Genomic DNA, 14,210 nt, shown 5'->3' on the forward strand with positions numbered 1-14,210 from the left:
ACAAGAATTCATAGCTGCGGTTACAAGAGTTTTTGTAAGCAGCCACCAGACCTTGTATCTCATGTGTAGAGGCTCCTAAGTGAGTTTCAAGGGTCCCAGCTGGATGCAGTCTTCACAAGTTCATTCCTACAGCTGATTAGAAAAACCACTCAAATCAAATGAGATCCAAATGAGTTTATGATTTCAAATCTCATCTTCAAGGTATTCAACTGCTAGGACTTACATACATAAAAGATAAATGAAAGTTCTGGAATGGAGACCAGAACAGTTTGCCTTTTCTGACACAACTTTCTAATACACAGCAAAAAACTCCAATGGAGCTGACAGAGCTTTCTGAAGGTGCCCACATGCCCCCAAGGACATCACTGGCCTCTTCACCAGCCTTGTGACGTTTTTCTTGAAGTTCATTTTTTGACCTTACCTATTTGCTTCAGGACAAACATACAGCAGTGCCGATGTGTACCCATACCTTCCTTCCCTCCCCACTGTGTTCTGAAACAAACTCTCTGACACAAATACAAACAAATTGAGGAAAAAATGTAGAACAAATTGGCTAATGCAGTAAAATAAGAAAGCACATGTGTAGGCAATTATTCACAAAATTTTTGAGGGATGCTGACAATGCTTGCAGTCAAAAGTTAGTTAGAGGATGCTGGGCACATGATACAGAAGACACATCCATGGACTAGCCACTTGACACACACGTTCTGTATTTGCTTTCCAGCATGTGCTGCTAATTTGTGAGCAGACCATACACCTCGTGTTGATTCCATCCAGATGACAGACAATTTTGCAGGGTTTATATTACATTTTGAGTAAGCTGAGATGAACTAATGACTGGTTCTTTATTTTTGACTAATAGGGTCAATTATACCTCCCTTCCTGTATAGCTCCAAGCAGCAACTCTCTTACTAAATATGTGCAAACATTGGATCAACAAGTTATCTGATGGTTAAGGCAGTGGTTACATGATACTTCATGTTGGATCAGTGAATGACCAGATCATCAAGCAGTGCAATTTGATGCAAACCACCACCACATCCCTGTCTACTTTGACAGAAAACAAAATTCAACACTTTTGTGGGTGTCTGTGTCTAACCTAGCCACAAAAAAGCTGATGCCCAATCTAGCATGAAGCCAGAGTAGCACAAATAGATTATACCCCGATTTGGCAATAAAGTCTTCCATTACCTTATCCTGCCAAATTCACTTGAACAAGCAGAGCAAGTACCAGTGCTTTACACCATGTGGCCACCACATTTTGCATCTAACACTAGGTGGATTTGTTGTATTATTGCAAGTTTAATATGTTATGTTCAAATGCCTGGATAATTGAATAGCCTGTAGGAATCCATGACAGCCACCTGAATTAACAGGGCACTGATAAAGTTCACATTATTTTGCTCAAGGGTTTCCTGGCAATCACAAGTAATGCAGTTAGGTGGAGTTTGCATAAGCACATGATACATCACAGAGGGATCCTGAGCAATTCAGACATACCTCTGCAGCGCTTTTGCAGAGTCTTGGCAAGGCAGGGCTTCTCATTTTGGTTCTGAGCAGTGTCTTTCACTTCCCTCTCTGGAGGGATGAAGATGTCATTTCAAATTCTGATTATTAAGGGTGGAGGAGGAAGTTCCAGGAATGTCAGAAGGGATAACAGTAACCCTTACAAGAAGCAGAAATATACACAAAATTTTTCAGAGGAGTCAACAATCCCCACATACAGAGCCCTAACTAATTTTAATGCACAAACAGCAATAGCTGAGTGCCATGACCTCAGCCTAGATCTCTGGCCCAACTTCCCAGGCAAGCTTCAGATCGGGTCTGAGACCCTAGTTCACATTTTAGCTGTACATAAACGTACTTGGGAAGAATATGATGACATATCAGGCTAAGCAAACAGAGATTAGGTATTTGGCTACATGATCACTTGCTGTTATTTTCACAGAACCCTGCCTGCCAATGTACACACAAATGGCAAATATTTAATGAGGTTACAAGCAACCAAACCCAACCATATTATAAGAAATGCCTAGCCAACATAGAAATAGGCCACCCAACCTCCCCATAGTAGGATCAGTGCAAACCTCATCTCCTTGACTTCATGCTCGCTTCAAGGAGTACTGTGCCTTTCATAGCCACTGAACTAATAGGCAAGTTAAATAATTATCTTTCCTGTTGCTGCACATGTCTAAAACACTTACTATGTCAACCTGGCAATTTTATTCTGAGGTTAGAAAACTTCATTTGCTTATGCCCTGGTGCTGTTTTCTAATTATCCGTATCATGGATAGTACAGATAGTGGACTGCAAATGAAGTTGAACAGGCAGAAAGCACATACTTTGTCTGAGCAACCATGTCCTCCCCTTTCCAGCCCTACCTTTGTTTGCTCTCATGTTGCATCTTTTTCTTAACCTTTCTGGTGCAGGATAAGACTCATATCGCATATCTGCTCCACCTTTAGCACTGTAAGGCCTGATCCCCACTGGCAGCACTGGTTGCTATTATAACACATCTCGGACGTGCATAAAAGTTCCTGCTGCTTGAGAGAGATAAAGTAAAGCAGGGTTAAAAGAAAAGCTCATGAAAGAGCTCTGCACTTTGCAACCTTTGCTAGATAATTTTCACTCAAGCATTAAGTAAATGCACTTTGCCATGAGTTTAAAGAAGATATAAGTGGGGTGAAGGTGGCAACAAATTCTGCTGATCCCTAAGAAAGCTTTAGTTAGCCAGCGTGCCCTGACAGCTCACTAAACAGTGACTCTGTTCCCCAAGTTAATACATTAGGTTCAATTTGGCAGGATAAATAACCTATCAATTACTTCAGCAGCTGTTTTTGAGAACACTGGAAAGAAAACAACTGCTCCTGAGAGCATCTCCCTTACTCCGTCTGCTCAGCCAGCAGAAAGGAGCGGGTGAGGCTACTGAAAAGGCACTACCATAACCTTGCACCTCATCACGAGGTTCTTTTTGCTGGGGAAAAGAGCACAGAAATCCACGGCAGCCTAGCAACTGGCCGGAACAGTGACGGAAGCCACTGACCTTTTAAAACACGGCATGTAGCCAGCAAAGCACTTGCTGCCCCCTCTGCCTGCCCCTCCTTCCACCGTGAAGATTTTTGTCTTTAAACAAATTGATTCAATAATGATATCGCAACAGTATGAAGTAAAGATGCAAAACATTTGCGTGATGAAGGACAGAGGAATAGCAGGTACAGTCACACCAGCCTGCCTGGGGACCAGGGGGTTGCTTTTTTCCTACCTTGTTAGCTGCAATATTTACAGCATTGACGTACTGGGCAGTTCCATCATCTCAACAAATGCTACCTCACCTGCCAGTTTGGATGCTTTTTGAAAATGCTCTGTTTGTAGAAGGATACAGCTTCAACCAGAGGAACAGGCACAAGGTCAGTTTTGTGTCACAGCTGCCCCACGGCAGGAGCACTCAGCCCCTGGACCATACTGGGGGTCTCACTCTGCTACTTTCTGCTTCTTTGCACAATCGTGGCTACACAAAACTAAAATGGCTGCACATTAAGATGCTTTTGCAATTTCTTTCAGAACTGTATGGAAGGATTTTGTGCGGTTCATCCCAAAGGAGCTGGCCCAAATATGTATACCAGCATAAATAAGCACAGAATCCAACACCTACTTTTACCTGTTTGATAATACAGAGATGCACATGAGACAAGAATAAGAAGGAGACTTATCTAGAATTTTCTTTCTGGATCAGTATAAGATACACACATACACATAAACTGTACGTGCCATTTACTACCTTCACAGCGATGATGGGTTGCACGAGGCCTGAGAAACTTGTGACAGTCTCTCTGTCCAGAACGCCAGGACACACTCCCAGAACAGGTTCATTCACGCCAATGAATTTAAACCCTATATTTCTTGTGAACAACAACATACACAGCTTTCAAAGTCACTTTGAGATCATTCATGCAGATGAATTTTATGAAGTACGGGTATAAAGCAGCTTAAGCATAGCTGGAGAAAATTCTTTAATGCTTAGAGTGAAAGGTAATGGAATTGCATATATTTACTACATTTACCCCTATGCACCTAGCTCTAGGGCAGTCTTAATATTTTTCTATATTTACCCTATTCATGTAGCTCTAGGACAGTTCTACTAACTTTTTTACTTTTCTTGACCTTAAGATTGTACCAAGCATTAATTATTTGTAGTCATTTGCTACATTCATTCATATTAACCTCTTGCTTTAATACTCTTGCTTTCTGTTCTTTTTTTTTCTGACTGCTGCATCTTTAATAAAAAAACCCAAACCCCCCAAAACAGAAGAAAAGAACTTTGAATAAAAAAAATAAAAAGGGCACAGAATGAATAGCAAAGGATAGAAGGGGAGAGAGAGAGAAAGAAAAATGTCAGGTAACAGAGAGAAACATTGTAAGTGCTAAGTGACAGTGGATCATAAGAAATGTGCAAGATTAAAGATTTAACGTGTTTTGAAAGAGTTAATTTTTAGGTCTTGAAGGATCAAGGATGGCCTTATCTGTAACAATCTGCAGTAGAGAAATGAGCTTAAACCAAGTAGCAGGTTAAAGGGAAGACAGAAAACTGGCAGAATACTGATTACCAATTAATAGCCGATTACCATTTTGTCACAGGTTTCTCCAACTCCACAGAGTCAGGGATCTCCCTTCCCCACTGAGCAGTGCCCTCCCCAGAGGCTTGCTAGCCCCTTAACTCATTTCCTACATCAAATACACTAGAGCACATGTACGTGGGACGCAGTATTTGATATGAGCACAGAAGATGCTGACAGCTGCAGAAGCTTCTGCCAACTGGATTGTCAAGAAATGGCACTTTTTCAGCCTCCTTTTGCTCCCTGCTCCCCATCCCCAGCAATTGCATACCATAGTAGGCACTACAGTCAGCAGTCTGGCAGGAAGATAAATTCCAAGTTGTTCTTAAACACACGGGAAGTAAAGACTCTTTAATTTTGTACAGCTCTTCGGAATTAAAGGCTATTTCTAATCTGATCTAATCTATTTTCTCCAATAAAGAGCTGTCCCATTCTGCACCCTGGGAGAGCTATTTAACTGGAAAAGTACAGCATGTTTTGATTTTAGCAGATGCTGTTTATTAAGAGCTGTATGATTATGACTTTGACTTGTTTAAAAACAACCCAAGAGGTCCTTTCCTACCCTATATTCCTAAATAAAAATAATTCCACTGAGCATCTTAAGGCTGCTACTCTATATCCTCAGCTTTCTTCTCTGCTTAAAGATGTCTCTGTCCAGCCTCTAGATAAAACCAAAGTTTATGCTTTTCTGAGAGATTGGCAGATTGGTCCACTGAAATTTTCCTTGTGCAAACCAGTAAGCCTAAGGATTATGTGTTTCTATATAAAGCAAGATACACATTCAGCTTCTCAGATGTCCATAAATTCAGTACCTCTCCAAGACTGTTACAAATGGTTAACATCAAGAACCACTTACCTTAAAGTTCATTTAGGGAATTGTACCAGAACCAAAGTAAAAAAAAAAAAAAAAAAAAAAAGGAAAATTTAAAAACCAAACAAAAACCAACCTGACTTTTAATTGCTATCACAGCACTAACACAAGAAGCATATTAAGACAGATTGTAATAAGTTTTTCCAGTTTTTTATCTATAATATACCTGCATAAATGTGGATGGTTTACTCTGCAAATCTTTAACCGCTTTTATACATTTAAGGAGGGGTTTCCTTATGACACAAAATAAGAGCAGCATTAATAACCTATTTGTATTCTCGTAGTACTTTGGGACTTCTAATCAGAGAGTGGGTGTCACGGTGCTAGGCATCATACAAATATCTAATAAAACTTGCCCACCATCCGAAACATATCAAGATAGAGAAGATGAATCGTATGAGAGCCCAGCTTATTAACTCCCATCTCTATGCTGAGCAGCAAATGTTCTTCATTTGCTTCAGTTCGTGCGCATGAGGGAGGGAGATGTCTGTGAAGATGACAGACTGAACAGAGCATAGATGTGGGAACAGGAGAAGCAACATGGAAACCAAAGGGATGTTAACCAGCTGGTAGAGAAGGGAGGTGCCAGAGAGGGGCACAGGTGAGTGGGGTGGTGCAGAAGAGGGGCAGGAGTTCAGAAAACTGCCTTTTATGCAAGAGCAAAAACCACTCAGAGCAGAAACATGAAAAGGATAGCAAAAAGTAAAGGTCGTGGAACAGCACAACATCCATTAGTCGCTCCCCTACTGAGAAGCGTGTCGCTAGGAAAGGGAGAGCCGCGCTGGCCTCCCACAATGATCGCTTTTGAACACTGGCTCTTCAATTTGTCAAATTTGCCAGAAATTGCTAAACCAAATGGCATGGCTAGAGCCCCAGCAGAAATAGTTACTGTCTGCTAAGTTGGTAGCACTCACATGAAAAAATGTAACATGAACTTCCTTTTTCTCTGGAAACCATTGTACGGGGCTAACAGAAAAACAAGAGCCTGACAGAAGGGGTCTACAGCAAAAGGTTAAGCAAATTATAACGGAAACCTTTTGACCCTTTAACATAGTTTCTGGCTAGGTTAGTCCTTCAATAATGCAGGTTAACTATAGAGGGTAAAAAAAATACAAAGGAATATTTTTGTAGGAAAACCCTTTTGCACAGAAAGCTTGACTTTAGCCTACTTAACCCCACCTGGAAATGTGCATTTTCGATCCGACATTCTGAAAGGTTTTTAAACTAGCATGTGCAGTGTTCACCATTTCACTTTTCACTGTGATGAAAACAACAGGGCTCAACTACTTTCCTTGAGTACACAGCTGTTACTGAAATCCAAGCAGAGCCCATCAGCGTGCACACCCTTAGGAAGGTTATGGTCATGCGTGTTCCATCAAACATGCATTTTCTCCCTGAAAGGCGAATGCTACTAATTGACCAACTGATAGCCAACAGCCACGCTGGTGGGGGCGGGGGCATGGTACCATCACTGTCTCGATTTTAACGTCTTTCTTTCCCCTTCCTGCAAATAAGTGAGAATAGCCAAAAAGTCTTACAAAAAAATCTCAGGAAACCTTTTGGGAGGAAACAATCAGTCTCTGCTGTCCAGTAACTGCAATTATACAACAAGACTTCTAAGACAATGTTTTGGAATTTTTGGTGTTGAGGGGTTGCTCATGACATATCATGTATATATTGAGAGCAGAAGATAATGTCAGAACTGTCTGATGCTTATTGTTTTGCTAGTATCTATAAATTCTTAAATATTTCTACATTTTCCTAATATTTCTAATATTTATTTCTAAGAATTATTTTTAACACATAGTGGGTAGGCAACAGTTGTGGAAGGTTTTTTGTTTGTTTACAGAGCTACCTATATGTTTATTGATTTATAATTACATTGCATTTACCTGTTACTTTTGAGATTTATGACATACCATTAATGATGACTAAACATTTTGTCAAGCAATTCTCATTTATAGTTAAACTTAATTATGTGATAGCCTAATAATTTTCTGAATCATCAGGAACCTATTAATATCCCATTATATCCTTAAAGAAATGTTAACATACAACCATAATTGTTTGGAAATGCTGAAAAAGGTTTTGATTCAAAGTGGTCTTCAGCTGACACTTTCCCTACATGTGGTATATTAATTTTTCCATCTTCAGGAAAATCTTACCCTGAGAAAGAATACCACTGCAAAGCTGCCATGGAACATGTGGGAATAGGACATTTTTTCTTAGACCACTATGCAGTCAGTCTGTGGAAATCACTACTCTCCCCTTCTTTTACAGATTCTACTTCGGTGATAAGGATCCAAAAATTAATCTCTCTTAGGTTAGCTGGAGACGACCTGGCAAAGAAGAGACCAAGCAAATGCTATTCTGATCCCTCCAGAGAAAACTAGGATGTTATCAGGCACTCCAGGAGTGCTCAGGCACCAACAGTGCAGCTCTGCCTGGATAAAACCGAGGGGCTGAAGACTACGGAGACACGTCTTCCTGCACACACCTGCATGTGCCAAAGGCCACCTGAAACTGTGGTTGCTGCCAGTTTTTACGTCTCATCTCCGATAAGAAATCAATGCAGATGGACACTGATTCCAGCATACCTCCCTGGTGGGGGGGGTCACAGCCTGGGGAAGCGTTGGCAACCGTTCTGCAGTGTCCTGGGAGAGCTGCCACCCAGTGCTCCGACACTCCTCGGCAGAGGGGAAGCCAAGAAAGCAGGAGGCAAGACCATGGGAAACTGATACGCCCTTATCTAGAACCTCAGTGATGTACTTACAGAAAACATACTTGTACTTTGAGCTCCTTTGCAGTTGTCACCTTTTCAGCCCTTCTGTTTAGAGAAAAGCCTTATTCAAGTTATGTAAAAATAATTCGGTTTATAATGTGCTTGAGGTTCCTGGCTGGGTTTTAGTAAAATGAGGAACTGCACTTAAACAAAGATATCTTTTTCCCCTGTTCTTGAAGTGTTCAGAGCCTGAGTAGCATTGTCAGGTTTTTAACAATTCACATAGAAAAATACTTTTCACTGTTAATTTTCAAGATGTGACTCTTACACAAGTGCTTTCTAAAGGGAAAGGACGTGACTATTTTAGAAAACAAATTCTGTACCTACAGAACAAGCTATCCAGAAAATTGCCTCTATTTACCTGATGTTCTAGGGCTGCTGTTAGCATCAATTCATCTTCTCCTTCAGTATGCAAGATTTGTTTGCAAAACTAATCAGGCGTGAAAAGGCAAGGCAGGTTATTTCCTTTCATTCACACAAGCTTATGTTCTGAAACAAAGCTATTAGGATACTTACGTGCTCTTCTAACGGACAATACGCACCATATGATAGCAAACTGTCACTCTGACCATTATTTTTCTTGGAAGGTTTTCAGCTGAAACCTTAAACTCTGTAAAATTAAGATACCCCTACAATCATTTCAAAGCCACTATTAATTTTCCCTTTAATAATGATAATATATCATTATTGTATATACCATGGTGCGTTAATATAATCCCCAGCAGGAATGGAAGAAAAATCTCTAAATACTGGAAAGGCAACAGTTTAAGACAAAAACCAGGACATCTGCTGTTTCCTGAAACAGGTTTTCAACAGCAGCTACTGATGAATGTTGCTTTACAGGGTTAGGTATTTCTGAGAAGTCATTTCATAGATCACATTTACTCTATTAAAAAAAGCATAATATAATATATTATATATATAATATATATAAATAATATAGCCATAGGTACATACCAGTGAACACATCTCTGTACAAGAAGGCTTATATGTGTGTCACTACATACAAATTTCTGAAAATAACAACAGGGAAGCTACTAAAATGGGAAGGAAACATCAAGTACTGAAATGAAAGACAAGGAAACAGATGTAGGACAAGAGGAAAAACTCTTAGCATGCTGTAAAAAAAAAAAAATCTCTGACCAGGAAGAACGTATTTGACAGCATGCACATTGTGAAAACACGCATCTACTCACAAGTAACAGTTGGTCTTAGTGAAATCACACACTGAAAGTTAACAACCACCGCGTCTTGGGCAGATCAGCACATTCTTCATGCTCAGGCTTCCATTCAGCCTCACCAAGCCACCCATATTTCAACTAGATCCTTGCTTAATAGCTTATTTTAGCTTTTAGGGAATCTTTAAAGCTTTGAGAAAAGTGCCTCAAGTTCTCTCTGCTGAGTGAATTCTGGTGCAGCTGCTTGATTACATCATTTTCAGGAACGATCAGCAGGAACTTTCCATGCGACTTAAGGGTGTACTTCTGCTAATTAGTATTGCAGCCCAGAAATACATTTTCTCAATTTTATGTTAAAGAACATTTCTCTCCATAGAGAATGATTTTGTTTTGGTAAGTGAAACGTGAAAAAAATTTACCTGTCCTATTAATTATGTTTTACCTTTGCTCTTCAGATTTCTGGCTATTTTAATTCTTTAAAAATTAGTTTCCATTTTCATTTTCTGTGGTGTTCCCATACAGCTCCTCTCTTGTATCCTCCCAGCTCCATAGACACACAGAACTGTCAACAAGCCGAATATTACAGTAAGTGTTCAAACGTGCTTATGTTCACATTTAAGGAATGGAGATGTAATTGGAGAGAATGCTTGAAAAAAACAGCTGACCACAAGAAGCATGGGATTAGCTTAACTCATAAAAAGCACGAGACCAAGGACTCTGCAGCAAAGGACCCAAGAGTGCCTCTGGCAGGAAAACTAACCTTTAAGCAGGGAGGGCAGAAATTTTACAGAAGAGAAGTTTGAGTTACATTAGGAGTATTGAGACAGTATGTACAAAACCAGGAAACTGCTTTCCCCAGATTGTATCATGTTTGTCTTTTCTCTTCAACAACTACACTGAAAAGGCAGATAGCTATAAAAGAAAGAGGAAAACAGGCCATATGGAGCAGCAAGACAAGATGTTAGGGAGTCATCTTGTTAAATGTTAGACAGAAATGATAAAAGACCCCATAAAAGGTGAAATTTTAAAGGACTTTAAAAGAGAAGAAAGAGAGAAAGAGACTGATGCTATCTAAGAAAATAAATTAGAAATTTATCTAAGAACTGGTCATGAAAGAATTAATAAAAATGTTCCATCTCTTCTTCCTATTAAACCCAGTCCTAATTACAGCAGCTGAGAGCAGCAGAGCATTTACAGCCACAGAACCAGCCCAGCCTGCCAAATCTCCTGTAAAACACCCAAACACTCCTATCAGCAAACTCTCAAATGGAAACACTTCAGAAGAAAACTATGCAGGCTCTGCTGCTTCATGTGATCCTACAGACCAACTGCAGGCCATTTATCATGGCATCTTGAACCACTGCATTAGGAAGTTTATAAAAACAAACACCTGGCTAAGAAATTCAGGAAAAGATTGTAGAAGTAAGTATAGGCTTTCAACCTGGTACCATGCTCCCACAGGAGTTACAAGAATGTGTAAAAAAAAAAAAAAAAAAAAGTAGTCCTGGCTCCTCTATCTCAGCTTCCTTATTGACATTACTGGTCAAGGAGCCATCGTGAAGAAATGCATTTGCTAGCTGTTCAGACTGGACAGTCATATGAGTATCATTTGGTCAAAGTCTCAGCACATGTCAGCTTGGGAACCAAAAAACAAGAGACTTAAAAGGAGGACTCAACAGTTATCCTCTTATCCTGTTATGCCAGCCAACCTTGTAATTGTCCCTTAACTAGATCCCATTATCAGTAATTCTTTTAGTGGGATCAGTTTCACTTTAAACAGCTTTTTACATGGATGACAAAAGAAATAAAAATAACTCAAGAATGGTCAGACAACAAAAATTATGTCTAAAACATTTCTACCTTGAGAGTATCAGAGGATGATATTCCTTAAAATCTTCTCTAGGTGAAATTAAGTTTTTTCCATGAAAGAGAACAGGCCCTAGTGATGTTTTTCAAGAACATCATCTATTTACAGTGGAAGCTCACCCCATCTAAGGAACAAACTCTATTATGATAGTATTATTTAAATTGCGTCTTCTGAATTACCTGAAAGAGTAACCTGGAGCATCCCAAAGAACAGTTGTTACAGGGAACTGTTGCTTCACCCGTAAATTCAATGACACCATAATAACAACAGGATAAACTTGATCTCACATTAAAACTGGTAAACAAAAATTAAGGTCAAATTAAATTAATATCTATTTCTTAGCTAAGAGATGTCTCACTGAGCTAAGTTTCCATTTTCAGTTAAGTAACACCTGTGTATGTTGGTAGCCTGAAAAACACCTGGAAGGTGTTGCTAGCAATGTCTGCCTATGAACCTTCCTGAACAAAGTTCTGCTGCATGCTCCAAATCCTGCACCGTTATACCATTTTTCTTCTTAAGCAGGCATTTCACATTAGGGCAGACTGCATTTGATAAATTTTAAATTACTACAAACTTCCAAATTCACCTGAAGAAAAAAAAAATCCCAACCAACTTTTAATCACCCCTCAAGTGCCAGCTGATTTCCTTTTCCTCCTTCACAGCCACCCTAAAACACACTCCACTTGTTTCACACATTATCCTGCCTGTCACCACCTTCACATCCTCTGGGGGTTTTTTTCATTCTTTCCCCACCCGGTTTTTATTTAGTGCTTCAGTGCCAACTGCATAGTCCTTCCCTGTCAGGAGGCATTGATAAATTGACAACATCATTTACATGCTTGCTATATTCTCTAGGAGCAATAAAACTAAGTTTTTAATTTTCAAGGAGTTTATCAAAGGAGTAACTTCATGTACCAGGCTTTCATAACTGTCTCCCAAGATTTACTTTCTCATTTGGATAAAAGTAAAAGAGTAAAGTTGCCTGCTAAACGAGTCCTCTGCAAAATACCTCTGCCGATATGCCTGAGATGCCCATACAAGAGCTCTTATCTGAAGTATTTTGTTATCCCATCCTTTCTGGCAAACAAGCAAAACTTGGAAACTCTGACAAGTGTCATTTTACCATCAGCCATGTGTGGGCTGTTTCTATGTAGCATGCACCATAAGCAAAAGGCAGAATTACATCACGTGGGTTGCAACTCCCCGAAGATTACTCTCTACTGCATTAAGGATAAACTATCTGTGTGGGATAATTCTATTTATTCTTTCCAACTTGATATTCCATCAGACTAAACCACGTGGACACTGATAGAATGAACTCTGACCACAAAAGAGAAAGACATGAAACACTGGCTTCATGAAGAGCAGAGGATTGTGGATCAGGTGGGGGATGAGTCACAATTCATCCTAAATTTCCCATTCTCTCTTGTGCTGCCTTGCTCTAGTGCCCTACATAGTCTGCATCTGGATCCCTAAGCAAACCAAAATGGTAACTGTTCAAAGCTTGGGATCTGTGCTGTGTACCACCGAGCTGAAGAACGGGGTACAGAAATAACAGTGTTTGCTTCTACAGGAAGCCAGTTCTGGCTGGGATGTACAGCTATGTCTCTGCTACAAAGCTTTTTTGCCCAGCCAATTTGCATTGCAGCCACATGTCAATCTGCAAAAAATGAAAATGAAATTTGACCAATTTAATTGTTCTCCAATTACATTCTGTTTTGACTGCGGAGATATTCACATATTTAGGGTGGAAGCCAGGTCCTTCAATACATAATGACACAAATTGCATATTTTTGCTGAGAGTTTGAGGGCCCTTTGTGATCAGTTGTGATACCACATTCAGTACATTCTTTATCCAATGACAATTTCTCTGCTGCCATCAAGTTGCATTTTATGGCAGCTGCTTTTCCCCCATTAAATATTTAGGCCACTTTTAATACAAAATATCAGATGCACAGAGAAATAGTCTGAACTGTTTTAGAGGAGGAAACAGAAAATATTAATTCTATACTTAATAATGAAAACAGCTTTTATACAAAAAGCCCTAGATGCTACTGGAGCACAGCACTAATATCACTCAAGTGGAGAAACTACCTAGTCTTTGTATTACCTCAGGCCCTTCAAGAGGGGAAGTGCCGCTCCTCTCAGCTGGCTCTTCTTGCCCAGCTGATTTCCATTTCAATATTCTCTCTGCCCACAGAAGGACTTTTTTCAGTCCCTTCAGAAAAGGCAGTTTTGCTTGCTACTGCTGGTATCATGCTGTAGCTGCCCCAAGGACCACTCAGACTAATTAAATTAAGAAACACTATTGCAGAAGTTTAGCAAAGAGAGAAAAAGGGAGTCAACAGGCAGAGGGCACTTCATGAAGAAGCTTCCCAATGCCTATTGCCTTCAGCCAAAACAAGTAGTGTTGGTTTGTTAGATTAAGCAGGTCAAATAGTGTAATTTTCAAACTTTGATGGAAGAAAGTGTAATTTTCAAGTTTTCTGGAAGAAAGTGTAATTTAAGGGGATATTCGCATGAAAGCAGGATTGCTGACAGATACAGTCAATAGGGAGAGAACTCTCCAGGAACATGTTGCAGCACAGGACATGATTATGGTGAGAAGAGATAGGCAGTAGTTTGTTATCCAAACTGACAGGATCTCATCTGGAAGGCTGCAATGCTTAAAAAAAGTATGTGAACTACCAGAAATGTTTCCTCTAAAAAAATGAAAAACTGCTTCTAATGAGAAGTGTAACAACAGCAGCACATTCGGATGGGAATATCACATCTAATCGATTCCTTAAGCACCAACTGAAAATATTAGGTTACAAACTCAAACGTTTGTAATGATAAAAAAGGCAGCCCCCATGCTCCCACCAAGTTCAGTGCTGCAGTGCATTTTAAAACCAGCTAT

At 39.8% G+C, this 14,210-nt stretch overlaps 1 protein-coding gene across 4 annotated transcripts in view; it reads right to left on the reverse strand.

The window, feature by feature from the left end:
* Window positions 1-14,210, reverse strand: part of SLC16A12 (solute carrier family 16 member 12) — a 37,505-nt gene that overhangs the window by 15,647 nt on the left and 7,648 nt on the right. Inside the window, exon 1 of one of the 4 annotated variants that reach the window (XM_052798931.1) lies at window positions 52-138. The exons of the other annotated variants lie outside the window; for them this stretch is intronic. The gene's annotated coding sequence lies outside the window, so the exon portion shown is untranslated. Of the gene's footprint in view, window positions 1-51; window positions 139-14,210 lie in introns of those variants that run through there. 4 annotated transcript variants of the gene reach the window in all.

The sequence above is a fragment of the Harpia harpyja genome, chromosome 10 (assembly GCF_026419915.1).
Source record: "Harpia harpyja isolate bHarHar1 chromosome 10, bHarHar1 primary haplotype, whole genome shotgun sequence".
Taxonomy (NCBI): Eukaryota; Metazoa; Chordata; class Aves; order Accipitriformes; family Accipitridae; genus Harpia; species Harpia harpyja.